We start from the raw sequence: 27,970 nt of genomic DNA on the forward strand, positions 1-27,970 counted from the left end.
AAGTGTTTATGACTGTGCAAGTTATAGGAACACAGGAAGTTGTTTTATGCTGAGTGAGATCATTGGTCCCTATAGTCCAGTGCTGTTCACACCAGGGGCCCAATAGGCACACGAGACTGGCCCATTTGGCCTGCATGACGGCTTTCAGCTACCCACACCCACCTGTCATTTCAAGTGCTATCACGTGACTTCAGATGTGTGACATATATGCCCTGTTGAGGGCAGCCGGAGCTACCAAGTGCATTCCTGATTGTTCCTTGTCAGTCTGGTTTGCATGTGACACTGTTTGAATTCCAAGCTTGAGTGCAAGCCCTGCTGCAGTTGGCTCTGCTTTGGAGCTCTCAGTCAGAGCTTGCCGCTGGAGCTGATCCATGTATAAGGCAAGTCCCACTTTCAGCAGGAATCTTCAGCAGGAATAGGCCTGGCTTGAATTCAAGGAAAGGAAGAATCTTGCATCCCTGTTTCCTTTGCAACCATCACTTCAAAGCCAGGGCTGGAAAGAAGAAAGGAAGAAGATACTTTCTTTGAAGTTCAATCACATGCCAACCTGTCAAAAAAAATGACCCATGGAAGATGGGCTAATTCTGGATTTCATCCAGTTCCCTATTCCTGGTTTAAACTGTCTGACAGCAGCTCTCCATGCTTTCAAGAAGGGAAATTCCCAGTCCTAACTGGTGATGCCAGGGACTGAATCTCAGGATGTTCTGCATGCAAAGCAGAAGCTCTACTACTGAGCTGCAATGATAGAAGTGTACAAATCTCCTGTGGTAGGGAGGGTAATCAATCTTCCCTAGCTATTTAAGTCTCCTTCCTCCCTGATAAGCTGTTGCCGAGGGTTGGGAGGACTCTTTGGGCAGAACAGCATATGATGCAGAGCTTGGTGTGCTGTGGCTTGTGTGATCAGCGGCACTTCCTCCTGTGTCATCATTGGATACAACTTAATGACGTCTCCTTCCCAGGACCCTGGCATACACATTCCTTCCACAAATAGCACTGGTTGTCTACACAGCTGTGGCACAGATAGAAAGTGTTTTCATCTCTTCTTTGGAACTGGGTGCCTCACTTTTATAATAACAGAGAGTTACAAATATCTGTATTTTTTTTAATGAGCCCCTCCCTTCTAAAATCTATGGTAAATCTTATTTTAGAATTCTGCTATCAGAAATGAGTAATTACACCAATGCATAGGGGAAAGAAATCTCTGTAACCCTGTTCCTGAAAACAGGGATGAAAATATCATTTGGTATTGCACTGTTAGGAAACCATTTTAAAGTGATTACAAAGCGGTATCTCATGGCATGAACTTTTAAAGACCAATATATCATTGCAGATGTTGGGTGTGTGGTTATCAAAGAAGTTATTTATTTATGGCATCCCTGGAAACGTACAGCCAGGGGCTGGGTTATTGTCCTCTGAGGAGATCTAAAACAATATGATAGAAACTGCAGCTGGAGTTAATCTTCCTTTTCCTGGGCAGGACAAAGATGTTGTTCCATGATAGTGGAAAGAAGGAACAGTCTAAATAAATAAAAGAAAAATCTATATTAGTTGCCTGTTACATTTAACATTATGTTATATTTGATATATGATAGCTGTTAAAGATTACTCATTGTGTCTTGAAATCTCCCCTCGTTTCTTGATGTGTATACTTGTTCATATTGGATATTTAGAGTTCATGTTTGGAAGCAATAATATTGTTGGCATCCATTTGTCTCGAAAAACAATGGAGTGCACCTCCAGGGTTGAAGTCAAACTGCTGCTTTAGTAGTACCAAGGTGACCTCCCCTGGGCACAAACCTGGGCAGTGTATATGGAGGTCCTGGGCTGTCGAGACAACAATCCCATCCCCTCTCAGCCTCGCTGATGTGTCCAAAGGAAAGCAGAGCAACACGTTTGGTACCAGTTTGGCTGCAGCAGTTGCCAGAAGAAGAAACACAGGACACCATCCAACCATCTTAGGGACTCCACTCTGGATTTGTGTAGGGTTTACTCCTTAGCCTTTTCGTCTCCCAAAGGTATCCCACAAGGCAGTTGAAGAAGCAAATAACCAAGATGTAACAAATAATGCATGACCTTAGTTGAAGTTTTGCTTGCAGGTAAGGTTCAAGCACCCTGAAAGTAGACAAAGAGGCAAGAATTTACATTCTGCCTCTTTGGTTCTTTTCTTCTTAGCAGTTAGTCCTTGTCCTTCCTAGCATCCTATGATGTAGAGGCCTGTTCAACTGCAGGACACGGAAGGATAAAGTGGGAGAAAGGTCACCTACATAAGCAATACTGTGGCAGAAAGAGCAGAGCAGTGTGATGTATTCTGTGTTTCAAGAGAAACAGATTATACATATTTCCAAGGTATATTCTATGTCTAGTTATTATTGCTATGCAAGCTAAGGCTTCACTAAGACAGCTAGACTAGATGGACCATTGGCTCAGTCCAACAGGCTTTTCTTATGTTTTTGTGAAGTTGCTCCTCCCCATTGTTCTTTCAACATATAAGCCTGCTAAGGCTTCCTTTTATTGTTTATTCTTTAAAAGCTGAATTGTACATGTGACAGATGAACAGAACTGGTCCCTCCAAGGTTTCATATTCCCAAACATCTTCTGGCAACTTCTCCTCATGGGTCCTTGGCATTTTTTTTTTGCAGCCAGGTATTTGGCACAATGTTGCATTCAAAGTATATATAGCTTAAATATACTACAGAACTTTATCTGACGACGGGGAAAAATATTATATGTAAGGCAACAGGTGGGTGGAGCAGCTGGTATGAGAAGTGAGCAGCCTGATCACACACACACACACACACACACACACACACACGGGGGGAAAAACCCAGAGTAGGTTGCGACACAATAATTTCCCTAGGAAATTGCAAATCTCACAATCTGTTAATCAGAGCTGATGGTGTAAGTGAGTGTGCCAGGCAGCAAGTCTGGGAGATACTAGACTTTGCAATAAGTGCTCCGTTTGAGACCTTCAAAGATCTTGTTGGTTTTCGCTCCAACCTATTGGCATCTCTAATGCAATCCCACTCATTTAGGAAGGTAATTCATGGTCAAAGTGCATGACGAGATTTGAAATGTCACTGTAACTTCCACTGTTAACCGATTTGCTGAAGTGTGTTAACTGGCATGGTAATGCTCTGCAGCACAGATGGCCTCCTTAAAAGTTTTGAAGGTGTTCAAATAGTTGCTAATAGTTAGCATCATATTTAGTTTAGCATTTGGCCCCATTCCATAGACAGCTTGGGCTGGTTTTGTGTCAGAAAAAACCTAAGGAGCTGCCCTTCTTTCTTTCTTTCTTTTTCTTGGAAAGCTGGTGAAACTGAGTAGCTAAAATGCAATGTGCTCACATTTTATCACGCTCATGAGCTCAATGGAAGCATGACCTGGGAGATGCATGGATGCCTTGCCTGCTGTTTTTTTCTTTTTCTAAAATCAACCCTGAACCTCCTCCCCTAGTCTGAATGGTGCTATGGTGCTGGGGGAAGGAAATCCAACCCTTTCATATCTGGGCCAAGATCCTGATACAGCTCACTCCTCCTGAAGCTGCTCTTATTTTTATATTCTGCCCTGATGTTTCCTCTGCATGGCTAACAACTTTAGCGGAAGGCATTTGGGTCTGGAACCATAGAACAGGAAGAAAGGGTGTGGCCTCCTTTGTCTTCACCACAGCCCCAAATGAAATCGCCCTTCCTATGGTTACTTTCAGCAGAAGAAAAAAGACATTGGGAAATGCATCCATGCAATTCCTGAATCACTTTTAGTTTGGCCCTGGAGTCCCAGCCATCACCTTTCATCTGCCTTGTGGGATGACACAAGCTTCCTTAAAAGGATTGATGGCTTAGTATATATGAAACCCCCCAAAATGAACAACATCATCATCACCGCCATCTATTCTTCTAGGAAAAAAAGCACTGTTTAGGACCGGGGGGGGGGGAATCCCTGAGTAGCCCCTATATTACTCATGGGTTCTCTAGTCCAATTTCTATCCATAGTTGGATCACTTGGATCAATTATTTGATATTGTGTTTTAATGTTGTAACTCATCCAGGGACCTTAGCATGAAGGGCAAGTTCCTATTACTATATATTTTGTTTGCACAGATGAACTCTCATTGCTGTTAGTGCAAATCATGTGTATTCGGAACAGTAATATCCTTTCTGTAGATAAGAGGCTGTGATTCATGAGACATCAGGAAGATCCTTTTTCCCCCTTTCTGACAGCACTTATGAAAATGATTCACAATAGATACATTCACCTAGAACTCTCCCTGTGTGCTGAATATACTATTCTCCCCCTTCCCACACTGTGAGTAGCAAGTGGGAAGCTCAACCCAGCCATCTCTTTGATGTTCATCCATTTCATCATGCCCCTTAAAAATTCTGAAACACTTCTTCCTTCAGAGCTTATCAAACGACTCTCCCTTTAGACCTCCTCAAATACCTGTACCTCATCTTTTCAAGTTACTCAAGCTGCTTCCTTTTTCCCTTGCCATAACAGCAGAAGCTATTAAGAGCTTCCCTGTCAATCACCCAAAAGCCTCCCAGGAGATCGGATTAGTATTTGAAGTCCAAGCTGAGAACCAGACAGAGTGCGCTGTAGCAACACACCGGGCGGGGGGGGGGAGAGGGGAGGGAAATGCGTTAGAGAGAAATTCTTATTTCATGACAAGTGAAACAGAAGTTTTAGGTGGAATTGGGGGAAATAATCCTGTGCAGGTTCTGAGATTATTATCTCCCAAATAATACTTTACCCAACATATTACAGAAACTTTTGTAAGTGGATGAATATTCAACTTTTGTGATCCTAATACTACAGAGAGGTTGGCAATTATACTTGCATTTAAAGCTTTGAGGTCTAGTCAGGGTCCCTGATGTGATGCCGGATGAGTGAAGAGGCAAGCAAGTTTGCAGTGATTATTTTAAAAGGTATTTCCACCCCCCCAAAAAAAAATCTGTTGGACTAGGATAGATAGTGTATGTGTAAGCTTGGGAAGTTATTCCATATAATTATGATTATATGTGCAAAAACATATCATCTTATTATTAATAATAAAATGTATTTATACCCCATTTTTACCTGACAGGACTCAAGGCGGCTTACAAATAAAAACAGGAAACAATAAAAACCCAGGAAAATGTCATATTGAAAATGTTAGTGTCTTGATGTAAGACAAAAGTGATGAAATAGCAGCTGTATTTAAATTAAGGCTGTGGATGCACTGTATATTTAAAGCACACCCTCGCCAAGAATCCCGGGAACTGTAGTTTGCTAAAATGGTTGGGAAATATAGCTCTGTGAGGGTTTGAAGCAGGAGTTTAACATGGAGTTTTATGGGTTCTCTCCTGGACTGGTTTATGATTATAGGCTCCTAGGGAATCTGGGATGAACCCCAAGGGATTGTTTTCACACGCTCCAAGATGTCCCACCACCCATGAATTTCCCCGGACATATGAAAGGAAGCAATGTCTTTGAAGAGAACTCCATGGTCATCATATGGCCTCACAATACAGGCCCCAGCACCAATGCAAGCAAATGCTGAGGGCTCCCACAACCAGTGGAAAGCATGATTCAGTTGCAGGAATGAATACATTCACTTGAATACATTCCGAAATAGTTGGAGACTGTTTTGAGGACCAGTCGCTGCATTTTTAGAAGCAATAGAGGTGCAAGGTGAAATTTACAAGTGAACACAAAAGAAATTTTGCTTGTAAATGTAGGATATGAGTCCCCTGTCTCTTCAAATCCTGCATTTGTTTAAAGTGCTTTGCTTTGCTACCCCGTCATTTGCTATCCTGGGCTCCTTGGAGAAAAAACTTGGTATTGGAATGTAATAAGCAGGCTTATAAAATTAGGAACCCCTGTTTCCACTGACAAGCCTTAAGGGGGGAGTGGTTGCTGGAAGGGGTTGGACTGAAATATCAATGTTATGTCTTGAACTAGCCTCTTGACATCAGAGGCTTGGCCTTGAGGCCCTCTGACTGGTTTGGCCTCATCCACTTCTCAGTTCTGTCCATTGTGCAATATGTCACTGCCCTCAGAGTGCACAAAGTAGGAGGTTTGTTGGCCCTTAGTTTGGCTGAGAAGGAAAGAAGATTGTCAGCGCATGGATGGTCAGTGCATGAACACAATATATGTACTGAGTCACCTGCAGACACCAGGGATTCAAAGTGGGATTTCTTGCATGCAAAGCAGCTGTTCTATAATTGACAGATCCATCTATCCCTAGTCATAGCTCAGTTTTAGTTCTCTTAAGTTTCTCATTTTTCCAGTCTTAAAATTGGTTCGCCACATTTCCGCAGCATGTTGCAATTAAAATAAAAATCATGAAAAATCCTCAGCAGATTTCTCTCACAAAAATACATTTTTTTGTAAGTAGTTTTCACTGATATACACATTTTTGTAAGGAGGTTTCCAGAAAATAATGCATTTTGAATGCCATTTTAATTTCCCCCTAATATATCCATTTTTGTAAAATTGGTTGGCTGGACAACTGTATCACAAAATTCAGAGAAGTGCACACTTTGAAGAATGAATCCATTTCAGTTCTTGTACTGTTCACCTTTAACTGTGGACAGAGTCAAATTCCCTGTCCCCATCTCTAGCTACGATTCTTTCCCTACATTAAAGACCAGTGGCACCACACATTCACACTATTATTGTGGCTGCAGGGGGCCACAGCTGGGGGGGGGGAGCTGTCATAACTCATCAAAAATCCACACTCCTTCAATAGAAATACCACCCAGTGCATGTACACAATTTGCTTCCCTTTCCTCCTCTGAAAACCTCTTGCACCATCTCTGAAATGGTGCTGACGGATGGGACTTGCAGTCAAAAACATGGAGGGCACAAGGTTAGGGAAAGCTGCCGTAATTGCATTTTGAAAGCGTGGGAATTCAAAGAGCTATTTTAGGATTCTAAGGGGGGGAATTCTAAGAGAGATAGTTAAAGAGAAATCTAGGTGTTACTGCAATGCTGTGGACCACAGCCAGCATCTTTGAATGTGCAGCAGCTGTATAAAGAATTCAGCCCCAATAAAGAATACTCTGAACTCGAAATGAAATGCAGGCATCTCAGTTTTGTTGTCCTTAGCAAAGCCCTTTCACACAGATGGCACGCAGCAGGCTCACCCACACATTTCCACTACCACAGAGAAAAGTGAGTGACACACTGGCAATTTAGGAAGAGAGGAAGTACTTGGTATAAAATAATTTAGTCATATGTTTGTTGTTACTTCTTAACTATTTAAAGTTATACCCTGCCTTTCCACACTAGGTGGTCAACAAGAGCGATGTAAAAAGACAGGGAGTGGTATCTAACATTCTTGGTCCACTAGTGCAATGTTTCCATGTTATGTAACAATGGAAAGCAATGCAACAGTTTGCATTAGGGGAAACTTGTTGCACGACAGATGGTGCAACGAAGTTACAAGCAAGCTGCTTATGCACGACCTTCTGCAACAGTGTCCTGCCGGTGCTGAACATTTCCTCAGTGGAACAAGAATACAGTGGTACCTCAGGTTACATATGCTTCAGGTTACATACGCTTCAGGTTACAGACTCCGCTAACCCAGAAATAGTGCTTCAGGTTAAGAACTTTGCTTCAGGATGAGAAAAGAAACCGGGCTCCGGTGGCGCGGCAGCAGCAGGAGGCCCCATTAGCTAAAGTGGTGCTTCCGGTTAAGAACAGTTTCAGGTTAAGTACGGACCTCCGGAACGAATTAAGTACTTAACCTGAGGTACCACTGTAGAATGCTAAGGGACTTCAGTGTTTTAAGATTTTCAAAATATATTTTTATTGTTTCCCACCCTAGAATCCTTTGGGAGGAAGACAGGGATATAAATTTTATAAACAAAACAACTAACTTAGCAGCACATCATTGGACGCAACTCCATGCAAAAGCACATTAAAATATATTTTTAAAAAAAAAAAAACTAAAAAAAACTGAAGTCAAGGAGTTATTTAAAGGAGTTATTTTGCTATCAAAATGACAGCAAAAGCAGACAGAAACAGCATAGCAAAAATATTCTCTTTAATTTCTGTTTATTTGACCTATAGACCATAAACTTCAAATACAGTATAGGGTTATCAGGACAGGAATAGCAGAAAAGAAACAAAGCAAATGCACACATGTTGTGCCTTTTAAAACGGGAGTGTAACAAAACCCACAAACCACCAGAAATCCTAGAATATTTATTATAAACAGATTGATTTGATTGTATTTTTACTGAGAAAGATGAAGTTAAACATGGCATCTTCCAGGAGGTGGCAGCATTGCTAAAGGAAACAAGCGTGGCATTACCACTACAGTTAATGGAACCCAGCTGCTGCAAACTGGTGAAGAAGGCTGGCAAAAGAAGTTACATTTTGCCTTTTCCTCCTGATGGACTGAATGATTCTTTGCATGTCATCAGTCAACACAGAGGTCTCATATGTGGTCAACATCCATTGTCTTGGGCTTACACCTAGGGATTCTTGAGGAACTTGACACTTGCAAATTCCTGGTATGAACTTATTTGATCCATACCCCTCAAAGTAATGCACCAGTCGAAATTTAATAATAATGATCCCCAAATGTCCCAATGCACTTGTCAGCGGACATAAGTATAAAGCAACTGTTGGAAATGCATATTTTGAGAGATGATACATTTAGGTGTGAATAGTTGGGTGGATCTATTCCCCCTGCCAAAAAAGAATAACATAAAAATGAGACCAAACATATTTATGGGTGAGTACACATGGAATATATTTATCTGTTCTGTTAGTTTTATGCCAGGCTTCCTCAACCTCGGCCCTCCAGATGTTTTGAGACTACAGTTCCCATCACCCCTGATCATTGGTCCTGCTAGCTCGGGATCATGGGAATTGTAGGCCAAAAACATCTGGAGGGCCGAGGTTGAGGAAGCTTGTTCTATACCATCTGTCCACCTAGTGCTCTCTAGGTGGCTCATGGCATGTTAAATCTGATAAACCAATAAAGCAATATTAACAATACAAACTATTTATAGCAGTAAAGTGGTACCTCTGGTTACGTACTTAATTCGTTCCAGAGGTCCGTTCTTAACCTGAAACTGTTCTTAACCTGAAGCACCACTTTAGCTAATGGGGCCTCCCGCTGCCGCTGTGCTGCCGGAGCATGATTTCTGTTCTTATCCTGAAGCAAAGTTCTTAACCTGAAGCACTATTTCTGGCTTAGTGGAGTCTGTAACCTGAGGTACCACTGTAGCAGCTAAACACTTTGCACCAGCAGAAACACAAAGGGACAAATATAATAGAAGATTGGGGGGACGGACACTAGTATAAAGGCTATTTAAAATGATAGTAACACAGACCAGAAACAGACCGATCAATGTGCACTTTGCAAGTTGTATGACTGAAGAACAAGCACTCCAGTTCTTAAAGTCCTGATGAAACTAATGTTAACTTAAAGCGAGTTTTCACCTGATGCCACATTCTGGCATTTACATACAGCTATTCTGAGAATACTTCTCAGCACCTTCCATGAAACACTTCCCACCCTTTCATGCTGGGTGCCATATTGCATCGGTGCCAATAAGCATCCCATTAGCTGTCAATATAATGATGACAAATTTGTATTGCCCATTGGAATATGATGAATAGTACACTAGGAAGCTGCTTGAGGGCTGCTGGCTTGCTCCATTATCAGGAAATGATCTCTTCTTAGTACTGGTTGAAGTACATTTTCATAACTTTAAAAAAACAGGCATCGCCCCCCCCCCACCACTCCATATATAACATTCAGCCTTTGAAGTCATATATCACACATTTATCTGCAATACTATTTCTTCCAAGCTGCATCTGAGGACAGACTCTAGTCCTTGAAAACTCGTGCTAGAAGAAATCTGATAATCTTCTTTGAGGTGCTGCAGGACCCTGTATACGTATAGAATGAGCATGAATTCAATTTGTATCTGAGTGGTTATGTCTGCATTATGTTCAGCAAGGAGGTGGTAGATCAGAATTGAAGTTTCTATGTGGCACATAGAAATTTTAAGGACATGAGCCCCCATTCCTTATTTGTAGCTTTGACCCATTCATTTGTCACAGGGTTGGGCTTCCCACCATGTAATGGTTGTGCAAGATTACAAGTCTTAAGTTAAAGGAGGTTTTAAATTTTTTTGGGGGGTTGCTTTTATCTAGCAGCATGTCAGTCAAGCGGCTGGACACCCCTCCACTCAAACCATGGTCCAGTTTACCTTGGGGCATGTATACAAAACACACAGAGAATGCAGCACACAACACACAAGGGGGATAACACACAGTTCCCTTTATGCATTGATCAAATGAACATGCAGAGAGGGCAGGATGCTCTGTGCACCTCCAACACCATGCCTTTGAGTGTCAGTTTCTAGAAATCACAAATGGGGAGACTGCTGTTGTGCTCAGTCCCTGCTTTTGGGCTTCCCATATGCATCTGGTTGGCCACTGGAGAACAGGATTCTGGAATGTCCCATTGCACTAGCAGGACTCATTGTGTTGCCTTCTGGTGGTGTATCCCTTCCAGTGTGTACAATTAAAAGCAAATGTCTATGGACTTCATATGAGATGATTCTGAAAATGTAGTGGCAAAAGTACTACGTGCTTTGAATGAAACAAATAAATGCCCCCCCCCCCCCCAATTTCATTAATGGCTAAATTCATATGATGAAAGCTTCCCCCCATGCAAAGACTGTGCCTTTCTCATTTACAAACAATGATTTTGAAGGAAGACTATTGCAAAGCAAGCGTCACATCCTTGCCAAGTATTGTTTAGTTCCCATCACCATGCTCATAAAAAAATATATGGAAAATATCTGTACTACAAAATAGAAACATACAAATTAATTGCGCCCTCGAGCTTACAAAGTATTTCCATTTTGACCCTTAAGCATTTTGCACTTAGGTTGGCACACTATTACATTTCTTCAGCACTAAAGAAGCAATAGAATGCTGCTTGGAAAATGCTAATTTTCTCACAAATGCCATTATGAATGCTGTGAGAAATGTGATTGTATGAGTGTCAGGAACATCTGTTGGTCTCTATTGGACAGTGCCTGTGATGTCACTAACAAACATATTCTCCCCTGGTTTTGAGACCAAAAGTCCTACTATGAAATAAACAAAAACTGTTGAGAGCAAGTGTGCTACTGTTGCTTGACTGTAGCCAACACAGTATAGCATTAAAATTATTTCTTTTATAAGCATTTGGAAAGGATCTTTGGGAAACAAGGGCTTAACTCTGCTTGGGAACGCCTTCCCAGATGTTCTCCCTAGCTGGTCATATGAGAAAGAACTTCCCTTATTTGCTTCTCTGATGTCATTGCCTTCCATACATTTCCCCCATCCTTATCAACAACGCATAAATGTACCAGCGGCACTTCCAAACTCCTGCTTGCTATAGTCATGCTTCAGCCTGGCTCTCCCCACACCCCACCTCCAGTTTAATATTACGTTCAGTCCCTCTGAACCTGACTTTCAAAGCAGAATGCAAGCTTGGATTTGAATTCTGGATTAACAAGATTGGTTTCACATGAACTTGATGCCTAAACCTGACACCCAAGTAAGTAAAAATAAAATAAAAATCTGTTATCTTTTCTATGGGACCAGAAGGACTAAAATAGTATTTCTGTACTGGGGGGAAAGTATTCACTCAGCTCTGGCATGGTGGGTTGTTGTGTTTTGGTTGAAGTCTTTCACACATGTAGGCTGATTAAGTCCCACTGAAGTAAACAAGGTTTCAGCAGCCTTCTTGTACAAAATTGCAGCTGTTTTTCAAAAATTGTCCACAAAATGTATTTGATTCACATCACAAGAACATCAGAAGAGGCTGCTGGATCAGACCAATGGCTCATCTACTTCAGCATCCCGTTGTTACAGTCACCACCCAGATGCCTATGGGCACTCTTTCCTCCTGTGGTTACCAGCAACTGGTGTTCAGAAACATAACTGCTCCCAGTTATGGAGATAGAGCATAGCCATCAGGTCTAGGAGCCTTTGAAAGATGTATCTTCCATGAATTTGTCCAATCCTCTTTTAAATCCAACCCAAGTTAGTGGTCTTTGCTGCCTCCTGCGGGAGCAAGTTCCATCATTTTACTATGTGCTACGTGAAGAAGTACTTTTTAAAACCTGTCCTGAATCTCCCACCACTTTCTTACCAGGTCCTCTTCTCTTAACTTCACCCATTGTCCCCTACAGAATAGTGGGACAATGTTCTTGACACTATCAAAACTGTTGGGCTATTTGATGCTCAAAGATTGCTTTCATGCACTGTATTCTTGTCTCAACAAATCACTTCCCCTCTTGTAGTTCTCCCCCCTGCAGTACTCTCCTCTTTTAATTTTAAACTGGTATCCAATTGTTTCTTTAACCAGTTTGACTCGTTTTGTTTCTGTTCCTAAATCAAATTCTCCTCTGCTCTCCTGGTTATCAAAATTCTTCATGAAGTTGCTCCACCTTTTCTCCTCTTCATATCCAAATGATCTGTTCCTTGCCTTATTCATTCACAGCTCACATCTCAGTCATCTCTGGAGACTCGCTTGCCATCCTTTAATTTATTATCTACTGGAGATATATACTTCCAGTACATTTTTGTGCCTACTATTCAAAATGATGAAAGAACTGAACTCCAAACTTTGTTTCGTGCTTAAATAGAATTTTAGGCTGTGATCTTGTCAACAGTTTTATTGCAGGCTTCAAAAGGACCAGAGCTGATTTTTTTTAGTGTTTTATAATTAACAGAGCCTCTTCAGTTATTCCCAACATCTCCTGAGCAGATGGCGTGTTTTCTCCTCGTTATTTATTTAGAAAATTTATAATCCACTTTTCAATCAAGAGATTCTCAAAGCAGAGAACAGTAAAACAGAGCAATAAAACCAATAATAAAACAACAACATAATCATGATGAAAAATGGGGTGGGGCGGGAACTGCAGCAGCAGAAATTAAAATGATGCTAAAATCTACCCTGGAGATCTGAAACTGCACCTGGGAGCATTTCTGTAAGCTCAGATAGGGGGACTGTTAGCCAGTGGAGTGGGGGTTGGGGTTGGGGGAGCACACTACAGCCCTTTTCGCATGTACAATTTCATGCAAATGATATAATTTGAGCAAGGACAGTGGGTTTGCACATGTTCACCCTATTGCCACAGTCACACACCTTGCTAGCCCTCCCCAATGCTACTGGTGCTTTTGGATGTCTGCAATGGGGCAGCTTGGGTTGCCCCCATAAGCTGGAACCCTGAGCACTCAGAAGATTGAAAAGTGTGTGTGTGTGTGTGTGTGTGTGTGTGTAACTGACAAATTGTAGCATTTCTTAGCAAAGGTTTCTCAGGTTGCTATCAGCCAAGTATTCTGTTTTCCTCGGAAATATGGAACGGTATTCAACTAAGTTTTATTCAGAGTAGACCTACTGCAATTAATGGACCTAACATAGACATGTTCATTGATTTTACTCTGAGTAAAAATTAGTTGACTACCACCTGCAATGTGGGAGATGAATAACCCCATATATATCCAGAGCTATCTAACCTCAATTTTAAGTGACGTTTAGCAGAGAATACATGTATTTTTGTTCCTCTGTGTAAAATGAGTACCAGAAGGTGATTATGCCCATCATGCTAGATATTTGCGGCATCCTGGATTTTATGATGACATGAGTGACAAATCCACTCTCTTACTGTTTCTTCTTTGGCAAATTATTCCATTTTGATGGAATCTTGTAGGGCTTTCTGCATATCTAGCTTTGCACAGAAGTTCATTATGGACAGCTTTCAGCCAATAAGCTCTTAAACACCCTATTTCCACTAACTTGAGCTTGGCTTGTGCTGCTACACCATCTTCTGTACTGAATCCAAGAGAGAGCTGAAATGTTCTTTGCTGCACAGCACTGTCACATTAAGAAGCAGTAACAGAATTTGAAAATAACATTTTTATAGGAATAGTGTTCACTGGTAGGTAGCATTGGGAGTACAGAAGGGCCAAATAATTTTCCAACAATTGTAAATACTTGGCTTTTCATTTTGAATCCCTGTTTTGTTCGCCTGATCAGATTTCTATGGATTTCTTTCAGATATTGAGTTCACAACTGCATCAGAGCATTGCATTGTGTCATTTTAAGTGGTTGTTATGGACTCTATGTTATGTAAAAGGGTTTCCTGTAAAGGTTTCATTATCTAGAGAGAATATGTATAAATTGATACACTCTGTACATAGCTAAATTCTATAACGCTAAATCAGTGTTTGAAAATGCTGGTTGCAGAACAGTCATATCTGAAAGATTGTTGTGGGGGATGTATGTGTTCAATAACTGCTTTTGGGTGACTAAATTGCTCTCCTTATCATTTCAATTGTTTTACAAACTTTTACTGCATTAACCGTGAAAGCCTAAGTTTATTCAGAAGTTAGCCCCACTGCGTTCAATAGGACTGTATTTCTAGGACTGTAGACTGACATTGTTGAGATTCATAGTTTTCTTTTTTATGACATTAGCAGTGTCGGCAGTGAGAAGGAAGTTTGTTTCCTGCTTTAACTAAGTGTTGATTCCCTAGGGGTGAGTAGGAGTGACATAGATATTAATGAAACATAGATTAATTTTTTTGCCACAGAAGCCTTCACACTCTTGCTTAAGGATTCTTATTGTGGCATCTTGTGCTTTCTTGAACCTCATAAGGCTCCTGCTGTAAACAGCCTGCTTGTTAATCTGCCTTATTATTGCTCCCCATTTCTTGTAAATAATACATGCCAATGGAGGCATCCAAGGCAAAGATGAAATAATCTTAATCTCATTGGAAGCTTGATCCAATCCCACTTTGTTTTTAGCTAAGAGTTTCAGAGTCATAAAACAAGGTTACAGCTTTTGTCTACATAATCCTGAGACACATTCCTAAACTTAAGAAAATAACATATGGTACAGATTCGAAGTTCAGAAGATGACTAGCTGATTAGCTGGTAAAGCATTGTTGGTGTTTACTGCTTATGCTATAAAGGAATGGAAATATAATATTGTGGCAGTGTCTTCACTGGCAGAAGGTTCATAGTTTGACATGCTACAACCTTTTATTGAATTTACCTCTGGTGTTTAGCCAGGTGTTTTTAACCTAAGGCAGGGGTGGGGAGCCTCTTTCAGGCGGGGGGGCTAGATTTTAATGAGGCCACCCTTACAAGGGCCACATGCCAAGGCTGTATGGGGCCAAAGGCAGAAGTGAATTGGTGAAAGACAAAACAATAATTAACAAGCATAACAAACACTTACACACACAGAGGTATCCCTTTTTCTGATCTTTAAGGGTTAACCCCACACCCTACACTTTCATCTACCTGAGCACTGGGGGTGGGCATGGATGGAAATGCTGACTTTGACTATTAAAGACCAGGCAGCATATCTCTTATCTCTAATATCAGCACTGGAGGTTCCAGATTTCTTTTGCTGCAGGGGCAAGGTGTCCCTCCTAGTCACTCCACAACGAACGGCAGGGAGTGTCGGTATGACCTTAATGGCAGCTGATAGCATCATAAAATGGAAGTGGGTGACCCTAAAAGTGGCCGTTGGGCAGCGAATGCAGATCTGCCACCTTTCCCAATCCACCACCTGAGACTCACTTTGGCTCACGGGAGGGTTGCATTGGTAAATACTAATCTAGATCATAATGATAAGACCGCTAACTTGATAACGCTTCTAGTTGTTTGTAGTTGGGTTATTGAGGACAAAGACAGCAGTATAGTATCAATGAATAATGTGTGGCTCCAGTACCTTAAAGAAATGGATGAGACGGGCAAAGCATGAAAAGGGGTCAGCTTTCAAATGAGCCAGTTTTTAAGGGGTGCTGTCTCCTTTTAACATTTCCGAAGGTCTTGTCTCAAATCCCCCTTAAGAAATACGTCACGCACATCCCCATCTGCTCATAGCAGGTGCAGTTAGGATGCAGAAACAAAAACATTATCTAATTTTCATGATTTCATTCCCTTTCCTAGGAATTTGGCAGATCACTTAATCTGCCTGTGTGCCTCAGTGTCAATCTGTGAAATGGAGAAAATGTTTTATTCCTTGCTTCCCAGACATGTTATCAGGTTAAGTATATGATGATTACCATAAAAGGGCACATTAAAGATGGAAGGTGTTTAATGTTGTAATCCTAAGAACTGTTGCTTTGATTCAACCCCCCATGAGGCACTGATTTGGACTGCCCCATTTCTTTTCAGTGTCAGAAAGCTTGCTGGATTTGGGCCAGTGTTTCATCCTTGGGAAGTGCATCCCTATCTGGTGCAGAGCTATCTAATTCCGTGTTTACACCACATCTATAGTCACTTGTGCAACACTTGTGCCCCAATCTAGCTAAGGAGAAGCACACTTCCACGATCATATCCCTCACTGGCTAAAGAACCATATGCACAAATGAATTCTATGAGGTTATCCTCCATAAACCAGCAGATGGGACTGTGCAAGCAGAGCCCTAAAAAAGAAAGAAAGAAAGAAAGAATTTCAGTCATGGACTGGAATCAGCAGTAGAGTGGGGCATGGATCAGTCTCCTTATCACCCTTGCTTACCAGACAGTTGAGTGGCTCAATTTTGGGTTTTAAAAAAGGGTTAAGTGTGATTAAACCCTGCTGCCCTGTGCTCACTGTTTTATATCAAAGCCCTAGGAAGTATAGTTATAGCAACAGACCTATCAAGTTCCTGTATGGATTCTTTGGCTTGGAATAACAGAGGGGCACAGATTTCAAAGGCTGTTTGTGCCCTGGCCTAAAGCCTATAATGAATCTCTTTGGGTGCTTATTTATATATTTATGACACTGGCTATCCTACTCTGCAGTCTTTGGATTTGCACAGCAGTTTGCAATGAAACAAGTAACATCAAACACAACAAAATCTTCAACAGGAAAACAGCAAAACCAAGAAAAGCAGAGTTAAAAACCAATGGTTCTAAAATGCCTGGGGAAATCAAATAGCTTGCTGGTGGGCTCTTTAAGAGATACAGCTATGACCTATGATCTGAGTCAGAGGTGTGGCCTAGCTGGAGAGGTTGGTCCCTACTCTATGTAAGCTCCCAGACCTCACCAGAAACAAATTTTGTTAGCCACTAACTCAGCTTGCCAACCTAGCAGTTCCTGCCAACCTAGCAGTTCGAAAGCACGTCAAAGTGCAAGTAGATAAACGGCACTGCTCTGGTTTGCCAGAAGTGGCTTAGTCCTGCTGGCCACATGACCCAGAAGCTGTTTGTGGACAAACGCCGGCTCCCTCGGTCAATAAAGTGAGATGAGCGCCGCAACCCCAGAGTCGGCCATGACTGGACCTAATGGTCAGGGGTCCCTTTACCTTTACCTTTAACTCAGTTTGCAGTGAATGTCTACAGAAGAAACTGAAGACAACACCCAGAGAGCCTACTTGGAAACATAATTCTCATACATATACATCTTCCATAAGGTGTAGTGTACCAATGTTTGCCTTTGCCAACCTTGTGCATTAGTCATGCTACCTAGGGCTGATGGGAGTTGTAGTCTAGCATATTCAGGTTAGGAATAAGGAGCAAGGCACATTGAACTCAGAGCTAAATTGTTTTACCTTCAAGGAGCCTGCAGATGCCAGTTTGTACTTGAACCACATTTTTTTTTGTACACTGGATGATAACTCTCATTTATAGCAAATACTGTAAAACTTTTTCTTTCCATCTTGAGATGCTTTTAGACTTTGCTAAGGTAGGAACACACCTGAGAATGCATTCCAACCCGAGGCTATTTTAAGGCACAGGAAGTAATCTTACTGGATCAATCTAACATTTTTCTCTCTACAGAAATCAACTAATCTAGTAAATGCAATAGTTGTAAAAGAGATTAATTTGCATACTTTCTCAAATTCTTCACTGGGATGACACAAATAAAAAACATCTATCTACAGGTATATAACCCTTTTATCAGGTGACACCTGGTGATGTGTTCAGTGTAAAATTGTAAGGCAAGCTGTTACTGAATTATAGTCAAGGTCAGGGAAAACACATTTATTTTACTTGTAGCTGTATCATTATCAGTGGCCTCTGATGATAGATCCACTTGAAGTAAAAACACAGCTTACCCTGGTGAATTTGATTTATTAACATTGCAACTGACAAGGTTGCCCGTTTGTTAGTGCTTATTTTATATTTGAATAGCTTTCAGCACATAAATTTGAGGTATTGCTGCAAGTTACTTAGCATGTTTCATATATCATATGGAAAGGCAGATCTGTACAATAATTCTCTTGATATTTCTATTTGGGATACTACCCTCTTTTTTAAAAAATGGGCACAATTTCTAGGATGACATCTGAACTCATAATTCAGAGTGATTCCATTTAGACTACACTACGAAATGATGGCTTCACCTTTTGGTCTCCCATTTTGATTTTTGGGTTGAAAGTATTAGAGGGAGCATATGTTGAAAACCACCCTCTTATTGTGCAAATAGTCAGTTCTTATCAGTCTTGTTTGTTGACATTCGTTTGATTGTTTCTCTTATTTGCTGCTGATTCGGAACCATTTTTTTCTGGGACTCTTCTGAGGCAATCCATCAGGAATCATGCAGTGAAATGTGGATGCTCTAACGTTACAGAGGAAATCAAATTTGACTATGTACGGACTTCACTGAGATCAGACTAAGTTCATTCAGAGGGAAGGCAATGCTGATTGAATAGGCAAACATCCTGCCACCCTCCTCCCCATTTCAAAGCAGGCATGAAAAATCATAAATAGAGGGTTGCCCCCTTTTCTTTGTTAGGCTGTATATGAATCTTGTAGTGCGTAAAGTAAATATGACATATCATAGAGAACAATAGGAAGCTACATAATTGTTTTCCTCTTTAGTTTTGTAGCACATTGGCTCATGGGGAACTCTGTTCTTTGATTCTTCTTAGAAATGAAAAATACAGCTTGTATTATCACAGCTTCTTATTCTATTCAAGTTGTATCCTGAATAGTAATAATGGCCAGCAAATATTATTTTTTGAACAAAAAGGGCCAAGTTAATTTGCTTTTTATGAACTTTGCACAGGGATTGGATCCAAAGGCTGCATGGCAATCCATCCACACTGTACCTTTAAAGCACATTTTATACACATGTTTACCCACAAAGAACTCTGGGAACTGTAGTTTGCAAGTCACAGAACTACATTCCCCAGCACCCTTAACACTACAGTTTCCATGATTCTTTTGGGGGGAAACCACGTGCATTAAATGTATGTTAAATGTATGGTTGAATGTGACTTCCAAAAGCTCTTTGTGCAATCAATTTCCACTTGTACTAATCCCCTCTGCCAAACTGGAGCCCCTCCGCAGCACAGCCCACGTTATTCAAGAGGGCACCAAATCCACTGGAAAGGCTTTTGAGGGACACAGGGGGCTTGAGTGGAGCAGAGAGGAAGAAAAAGATGACTTGTATGGGTGGTTTTCCAGTCACTCAACCCTTGAGTTCAGCCCATAGATCTTAACCGATAGACTGACATATCTGAGACAAAATTTTACTTTCTTTATTTTCTTACTTCTCTATCCCACCTTTCTGCCAAGGTAGAGTACATGTGGTTCCTAAGAGACCTTCCATGTGGGAGAATAGTCTGATAGAATATGATTAAATGTCACCCATTTAGATTAGTTGTCTCTGGAAAAGAGGCCACTAATAAATTCTGCGCTTAAATCAAATCATAGTTGCTGCATATATTTTCAAGCTAAATTGTTCATTTATAGACCTTTGTATTAGCTTTATTTGTGATGACGAGACAGTCATTGTATAATTACCGCATCCTAATACAGAACATGCCCAGTGTACTTTATATGTAATACAAATTCTGTAGAATTACAGTGAATTATAAATAGACTTTCAACATCGAAAGTAGGTTAAGATATACAAATTTGTTGTTTTAACCATTACAGTTATTCTCTAGTGAATCAAAGTTACCTCAAGTAATTTTAATATTGCATTTTAGTTTGTGTTAATCTTATTGAAGAATAAATATGGGTTTCCTCTTATGCAATTAGTGGAGCCAAACTATTATGAAAAGCACCGACATGTTGAATCATACATAGAAATTAGCTAGGGGTATTTCATTAACAAACTAATTCAGTTATTTCTACAGACTTATGGAAAATGATATTCACCTCTTGGGGATAACTTTTGGCAGGAGAAGACAGTTTTTCTTGGCATCTACTGTACATCACTTCAATCTTTGGTTAGTCAGTTCTCTCCTTCGTGATGGATGTTGGGCACACGCTTGTTAAGAAAGTATTCAGCAGTTTATAATGCTAGAGCTTCACTGATCAGACGTTCCAAAGGGCATCCAAAACATTTGCGTAATGAATGTGTTTGGATGAATAGGAGAGCTGTGAGCTGAAAGAACACAAGTAGGACACATTTAATATCAATAACCAATGGTTCATATAATGACAGCTCTCCTGTATTTCCTGAGTTAGGCAGAATCTATGCCAAAAATCTATATTGTTCATCAAAGAAACTAAAGTCAAATGTTAAGAACAAACTGTGCATAACCCAATTGCTTGAGCATACCAGGAAAAGCATGTACATCTAAAAACCCAATTAATGGTGTGTTGGGTTTCACTCTGTGGAATGATGAAATGTGTACTAGGGTAGGGATGGGCAAATATGTCATTTTCGGTTTCTCTTGGTTTCTTCTTTTTCCAACCTTAACCAGCTCTCCACATTTCTACATCAGTTTGCAAGGGAGGGGGAGTCAATGATTTGCATGATTTCCCCCTCCAATATATATTTTTATATGCAATTTTGCCTCAAACACACATTACTTGGCTGGAGACCTGCATTGCAAAGGTCGGATAATTGTAGATTTTGAAGGACAGCTGTGTTTCAATTCACATATTGTTTTGGAAAATGTGAATTTCATAAAATCACTTTTACATGTAAATGCAACCAAATTTCTACCCCATCTCTAATTGGGGCACATGTGGGATGAATGGGTGAGACTAGAGCTCCATTCACCTTTGTTGCAGGACATAACGTATTGGCCTGAATATAAGCTGCAGTCCCCCCCCCCCCCAATTCCGAGCGTGAAAAGTTAAAGTGTGGCTTAAATTCACGACCTTACAAAAATTGACTTTTACGATATTGCTGCTGAAACAGACATATGGTAAAACGGAACAGGTGTGAGTGCTTGCGGAATTTTAAGGGAGTGGCTTATATTCGGGTATTGTGTTTTTTCCTTCTCTCCCCCCCCCCCCCCAATTTTAAAGGTGCGGCATATATTCATGTGTGGCTTATATTCAGGCTAATATGGTAAGTATGCAGATGGAGGAGTGGGGCCATACTTTTAACCCCACCCCTGACATTGCATTCAAAATACAGATGCTGCCCCATGCCTGCTATTGGTTCCAGGAAGGAAACCTCCATTGATACCACTCCATTGAGGCTTCCCTCTCAGGACCAGTAGCAGGTGGTTGGTCAACACCAGGGTAGAAGAGGAAAGGGTTAAACCTCCTTCCCTGTGTGTTATGGAAATCCCCCACATGCCTGCTATTTTTATTTCTTAAGTGGACGTGATTTCAAGTCATGCTTACTGTCACATCAAATTTGGTTCTCAGTTGGTGAGAACTCTGTGCAGTGTGATGTCTGGGGCACATCAAGCTGAGGATGTGCTTCCTAGAATGTACTCAGCACTCTTTTGTGGTCATGTTGGGCATTTCCCCCCTGTATAGTGGTACCTCAGGTTAAGTACTTAATTCGTCCCGGAGGTCCGTTCTTAACCTGAAACTGTTCTTAACCTGAAGCACCACTTTAGCTAATGGGGCCTCCTGCTGCCGCTGTGCCGCTGGAGCACAATTTCTGTTCTCATCCTGAAGCAAAGTTCTTAACCTGAAGCACTATTTCTGGGTTAGCGGGGTCTGTAACCTGAAGCGTCTGTAACCTGAAGCGTATCACTGTAATTCTCTCTTTCTCCTTGTCATGGAAATCCAGAATTTTGTGACATACAGATTTTAAAACAAATCGTAGTTCCAGTGCAGATTTCCCAATCCTACTTATTAGTATTGGAGCTTTACCTGCTATTAATATTGGAGGAAAAACTTCCGTTGGCACAAATAGAACCTCCCCCCCCAAAAAAATCTGGAGTAGGACTGCAGCAGGGGGCAAAGGCCTTACAACCCAACACCCACCCACCTCTCCAGTGCCAGGATCTTGTCCCAGAATACATTCCCCACACATGCTATTTAAAAGCCATTCGTGCCATTGCTAATTGTGAGAATGGTGCCAGAGGTTACTTTAGGGGAGTGCAACCAGTTTGCCCACACTGGGTGCTGAGTTGAGAGGACACCACAACAATGACTTGGAACAAAAGGTGAGAGGTGGCAGCGGGGGACAGGGGAGGAATTTTGGCGTCGCACAGGGCGCAGTTGAAATTCAAAAGCCCAAAGTCCACCACTGACGACACTGGCATTGTAGAAAAAGTGACATTAATGTCCTATGTGTAACTGTAGCCCATTTCCCCTAAAAAAAAATAGACATGTTTTCAAACAGAACAATAATGTTAACATCTTGTCCAAATATTATACATTTCATTGGCAATGTAAGTAGATTTCTTGAGTGGAGATTGCACTGCTTCAGTGTCAGATGTAATGTTTTAAGTCCTAATTTTTAAAATAATTGTTTGCTGTTATGTGATTGCAATTTATTATGCCTTAAGCAACCTGAGGACACTTTGGAAATTGAGATGATTCGTTTTAAGTGTTTTATCCTAGTGAGCAAAATTTTAATCATCTGGTTTTCTAATCCCAGCTCTGTTACTGGCACAGTCTGTAAACTTGGCAAGGTCAGTTCATCTGCTCTGGCTTCAGTTATTCCAGCTACAAAATCATTAAGAAGGACTCTCTGGTAGATGTGTTTACTTATGTGCTTTGTGGATATTATAAAGAAGTAAGAGACAGCTATAAATTGTTGAAACCAATTTTCTTTTTAGGATTCTGCATGCCAGTATCTAGTATGCAATATTTTATCATAATTAATTATGACCAGCAGAGGAATGAGTTATAAAATGGATAATTTACAAACCTCTTGGCCACATCTGTATCAAAGCTCTATAATTTCGCTTTCCCTCGAAACCTCAAGTCCCAATGAAAAGTAATTGTCTCTTTACATGTAGGATTGATTCAATGACCTCTTACAATGCAATCAGTCCCACTAGTAGTAGATGTTGTTGTTGTTAATTAAATTTCTATACCACTATTCATCCGAGGATCACAGGGTGGTTAAAAAACACAGCAATACATAATACAGTGTGTATATATACCAAATCTTGCCTCATTACTTGTTGCAATATTCTGCTTCATCAGGTGACTAGTGACAATATAGTTGATATTAATAGCATATTTTTAGTAGAGTGCATTTGCTTCAGGAACATTATATCCACACCTCTGTGTTTCCATGACACCACATTCAGGAGTACAATCACTGTGCAGTATTGGAGCAGCCATAGCTCAGTAGTAGATCACTTGTGCTGCAAGCAAATTATATTTGGTTTGATCCCTAGTAGCTAGGATTAAAGGGATATCAAGATTGTAGGGCTAGGCAATACCTCTCTGCTTGCCATATTGGATTGCTGCTGTCAGTCAGTTTAGAGTGGACTAGACTTGGTTGAAAGGCAGATTCATAGGTACATAAGCACAGTGGTGCCTCGCAAGACGAAAAACCCGCTAGACGAAAGGGGTTTCCGTTTTTCGATGTGCTTCGCAAGATGAATTTCCCTATGGGCTTGCTTCGCAAGACGTTTTCGTCTTGCGAGTCTTGTGATTTTTTTCGCTCCCCCCCCCTTTTCTAAGCCACTAAGCCGCTAATAGCCTTTTAGCCGCTAAGCCACTAAGCCTTTAATAGCCGCTAAGCCGCTAAACCGCTAATAGCGCTAATCCGCTAATCCGCAAGACGAAAAAACCGCTAGACGAAGAGACTCGCGGAATGGATTATTTTCGTCTTGCGAGGCACCACTGCATTCTGTTTCCATATGTGGATGATCCTTTTGGCATTATTTTCTTGTCAAATAACACACTCGGAAGCTTCTACTTATTGAAGTTATCTCGAATTATATATTCTACATACCCTAAAATGTACATATTCTTAGCTTTAAGTGGTGTTAAATACATACCGGTACTTCTCAGAATAGCAGACACTTATTTCTAGTAATCTTAATCTTCTTTCAGTCCAATTATACAATTGGGTGTAAAACAATACTGATTTTATTATGTCTTTCCAGGATAAATTACAGCTTGCATAAATTGTAGCGGTTTTCTCTTAGATTATTTGAGATGGAGTGCTGCAATTAATTCAAGAAGGTGAATAAATGTCACTTATATTCTGATATCTCCTCAGTAAAATTCAGTGCTTGGAATGAACTAGCTGAGTTGAACAAAGTTCACTAAAATAGTTCAAAAAACTACACCTGAAAGTAGTTCCCATATTACCAGGTGAACTAAAGGTGAATTAAGTTCATTTTGGAGCACAACTCTGAATGATTTCGGATTGATCTTCACATTCAGTCTCTCCCTATCCACCCCCACCCCGGCAGGAGGCATTTTAATGCTTATTAGGCAGATATTGAGGCATTGCTGTTTCTAAGAATGCCTAGTCACTTAATCCTTGTTGTTAAGCAATGAGAAGGAAGGGATATGAGGCATTTCCTGTATCTTTCTTGCTGAAGTGATGCACTCTCTTCCAACAGTAGCAGCTTACAGTGAGAAGTATTGGTACATAAACAAAGCAAATGTTTTGTATACAGATTCTATACAGTATTTGTGTAAATTATTCACTGATCTATTTTAAAATATATATATATATATTATGTATTTCACATATGATTTATATCATAAATTATCAATTTGCAATTCACATAAAGCTGATAGGATTAACGTTGTGATATATTTTGACATCACAAAATGCATTAAGACTGATAGGCGATAACTATGATTCAACATGAAATGACTATCATACAGTTAGTTATCTGTGCATCTTCTAAACAATATATCAGTTTGGCAAATAATCTATTGTTCAGTTAGGAAAATAAAAACTTATTGCAATGGCTGAAACCTTCACTCAAAATTAATGAGATGCAAGGATACACAAGGTCAATTTATTATGGGATTTAAAACCATGCAATGTATGGCACATATCTTAATGGCTCTTCTAAACAATTATTGACGATAATGATCAAGAACTAAGCTGGATGGAGTTGATTCTCCATATGCCAGCTGTGATCAGAGACACAATAACCCAATTTTGGAGGGATCTAGCCAGAGCAGATATTTCATACTGGTACACAAAGGTGTGGGAATCATCTCTGCTAGAAAAAAAATGACATATAAACTGAGATTCTCTAGAGGTTAAAAAGTAAGGACCAATTTATTTTGGTATGGTATGATTTTATTGTTGATGATAATAATAATATAGTACACAACCAATCTCTCCTCCCCCACCTGACCTATAAATGGCTGTGGACAATACAATAAAATAGGAATACTTCACAAACAATGGTTTGCTGAAAATGCAACTCATCATCCTGGAAAATAAGGGATAGCCATGTTAATAGTGTTTTTATTTTTATTAAGTATTGATTATGCAGAATCCTCAAATCTGAATTAGAACCAAGCTATAGTGGGCTTTGAACTGGCATCCTAAAGCACATCGGGCAAAGATTCAACCTCTTTGTACTGTTTATTGTACAGTCGCAGCAGCATGGACAATTCTTTACCCTTATAAATAAAGATTTCTTCACCTCGCAGGGGGTTGACCTGGCTTGTGTGACGGAGACCTGGGTGCACGAAGGGGAAACTGTTACCTTACGAGAGATGGCACCCCCGGGTTTCTCCGTCCTCCACCAGTCACGGACTGTGGGCCGGGGGGGAGGGGTGGCATTATTAATCCGGGAAGATTGTTCTTTCAAATCTCTACCATCACCATCGATCCCTGGCATTGAATGTGTTGGCCTAGTGTGGGGCTCCGAGGTGAGCTTGGCTGTCTGGCTGGTGTACCGGCCACCTAGCACACCAGCAGCCACCCTGTTAGGCCTGCTGGAGGCGGTGGCCGGCTGGGCCTTGGAGTTCCCTAACCTATTGGTATCGGGGGACTTCAACATCCATGCTGATGCCACTCCCTCCTCATAGGCTCTGGACCTGGTGTCTTCCATGGCAACACTAGGGCTCTCCCAGTTTGTTTCGGGTCCCACACATCAAGCAGGCCACACGCTGGATTTGATCTTTGGCATCAGTATAGATGTGATCATGTCTCTTTCGATGAAGGTGCCATGGTCTGATCACTATGCTCTGAAAGCCAGGATTGATTTTCCACCCCCACCCTGCTTAGGTGGTGAGCCAATTTGGGCTCGCCCACAGAGGCTGATGGACCCTGATAGATTCCGTCAGGCCTTGCGGGACCTTGCTCCCCCTGGCGACTCATTGACTGAGCTTGTTGAGGGCTGGAATATCCAGCTCCTAGCAGCCATCGATGAGATCGCACCTAGGCGCCCTCTGCGAGCCCGCAGAAACCGAGCTCCCTGGTTTACCGAGGAGCTTTGGAAAATGAAGCGGGACCTCAGATGGCTAGAGCGAGTATGGCGGGGTGCCCGTGACGGAGCCTCAAGAACATCTTATAGGGTTTTTATGAAAACCTACGAGATGGCAGTGAAGGCCGCTAATAAGTCCTACTTCTCGGCCTCCATTGCCTCTGCTAGCTCTTGCCCGGCACAATTATTTAGTATAATTAGGTCTTGAACGTCCCTTGAAGGACAGCCAAATTTAAATAACAATTTGACACACAGCTGTGAGGCATTTGCGAGCTTTTTTGCGAAGAAGGTCCTGTTGCTCCGCCATAACCTCCCTGCCAATTTGGATACAATAAAGGAACTGGAGGCCCCTCGACTGCCCTCGGGTCCAGTATTGGACCACTTTGACCGGATATCCCCAGCCGATGTGGACAGACTCCTCCGAGCTGGAAAGCCCACCACCTGTCCTCTTGACCCGTGCCCGTCTTGGCTGATTAGAGCATGTCCAGACGAGGTGTGGGCCCCCCTCGGTGATATCATCAATTTGTCCCTTGGCACCGGGATATTCCCAGGGGAACTGAAGGAGGCAGTGGTGCGCCCGCTCTTAAAGAAAACATCATTAGTTCCCTTAGATCAATCCAATTAGCGCCCGGTTTCGAATCTTTCATTCCTGGGTAAGGTGATTGAGAGAGCGGTTGCTGAACAGCTTGGTAGGTTTCTGGATGAAACATCGGCTCTCGATCCATTCCAGTCCGGCTTCCGCGCTGGTCATGGGACCGAGACGGCTCTGGTCGCCCAAACAGATGATCTCCGCAGGCAGCTGGATCGAGGCGGGTCGGGGCTGCTGATTCTTCTAGACCTGTCAACAGCCTTCGACATGGTCGATCACGAACTCCTGGACCACCGCCATGCCGACGTGGGGATCCAGGGCACAGTCCTTCAATGGCTGCACTCGTTTCTCTCTGGTCGGGGACAGAGGGTGGCGCTTGGGGGGGAATTGTCATCGCGCCACTCCTTGGTGTGTGGAGTGCCTCAGGGTGCGATTCTCTGCTCTCCACCCTCAGCTTCATCAGAAGTGAGTCTTATAAATACTTTGGTAATGAAGAAATTTAAGTGGTTTAACAATTTAAATAGCTTGCATACATATCTATCTGATGTCTTCAGTATCTGATGTGTTGACTCTGCGGCAAGGATGAATATCCTCTCTGGTTCACAGATAAAACTGCACACTGGGAAATCTCCCAACTTGCCCAAAGTCTGGCAGACTCTCTGTGACACGTAGTGAAGTATGAATCATATGCTTTAGATCATGTACTCTCAAGACAGCCTACGTTGACATAATAGGATTCAATTAGCATAACATGACCTCTCATTTAGTTCCAATTTTCCAAAGTTAAAGCACTTCAAAAAGCAGTCAAGAGTGAATATAATTGTATTTTTTTTTAATGACCAGGTCATGGCCAGAAATC

At 41.4% G+C, this 27,970-nt stretch overlaps 1 long non-coding RNA gene across 2 annotated transcripts; it reads right to left on the reverse strand.

Moving 5' to 3' along the window:
• Positions 1-1,355: 1,355 nt before the first annotated feature.
• LOC310852579 lies at positions 1,356-27,968 on the reverse strand. Of its 2 annotated transcripts, none has more exons than XR_014568285.1 (3): positions 27,645-27,968; positions 20,113-20,341; positions 1,356-1,518 (listed from the first exon to the last, which is right to left on the reverse strand). It is a non-coding gene; the product is annotated as an uncharacterized lncRNA (long non-coding RNA). The 2 variants fall into 2 exon arrangements; XR_014568286.1 differs by lacking the exon at positions 1,356-1,518 and adding an exon at positions 16,369-16,442.
• Positions 27,969-27,970: the final 2 nt, after the last annotated feature.

Source organism: Podarcis gaigeae (genome assembly GCF_964106915.1).
Source record: "Podarcis gaigeae genome assembly, chromosome: 9".
NCBI lineage: Eukaryota > Metazoa > Chordata > Lepidosauria > Squamata > Lacertidae > Podarcis > Podarcis gaigeae.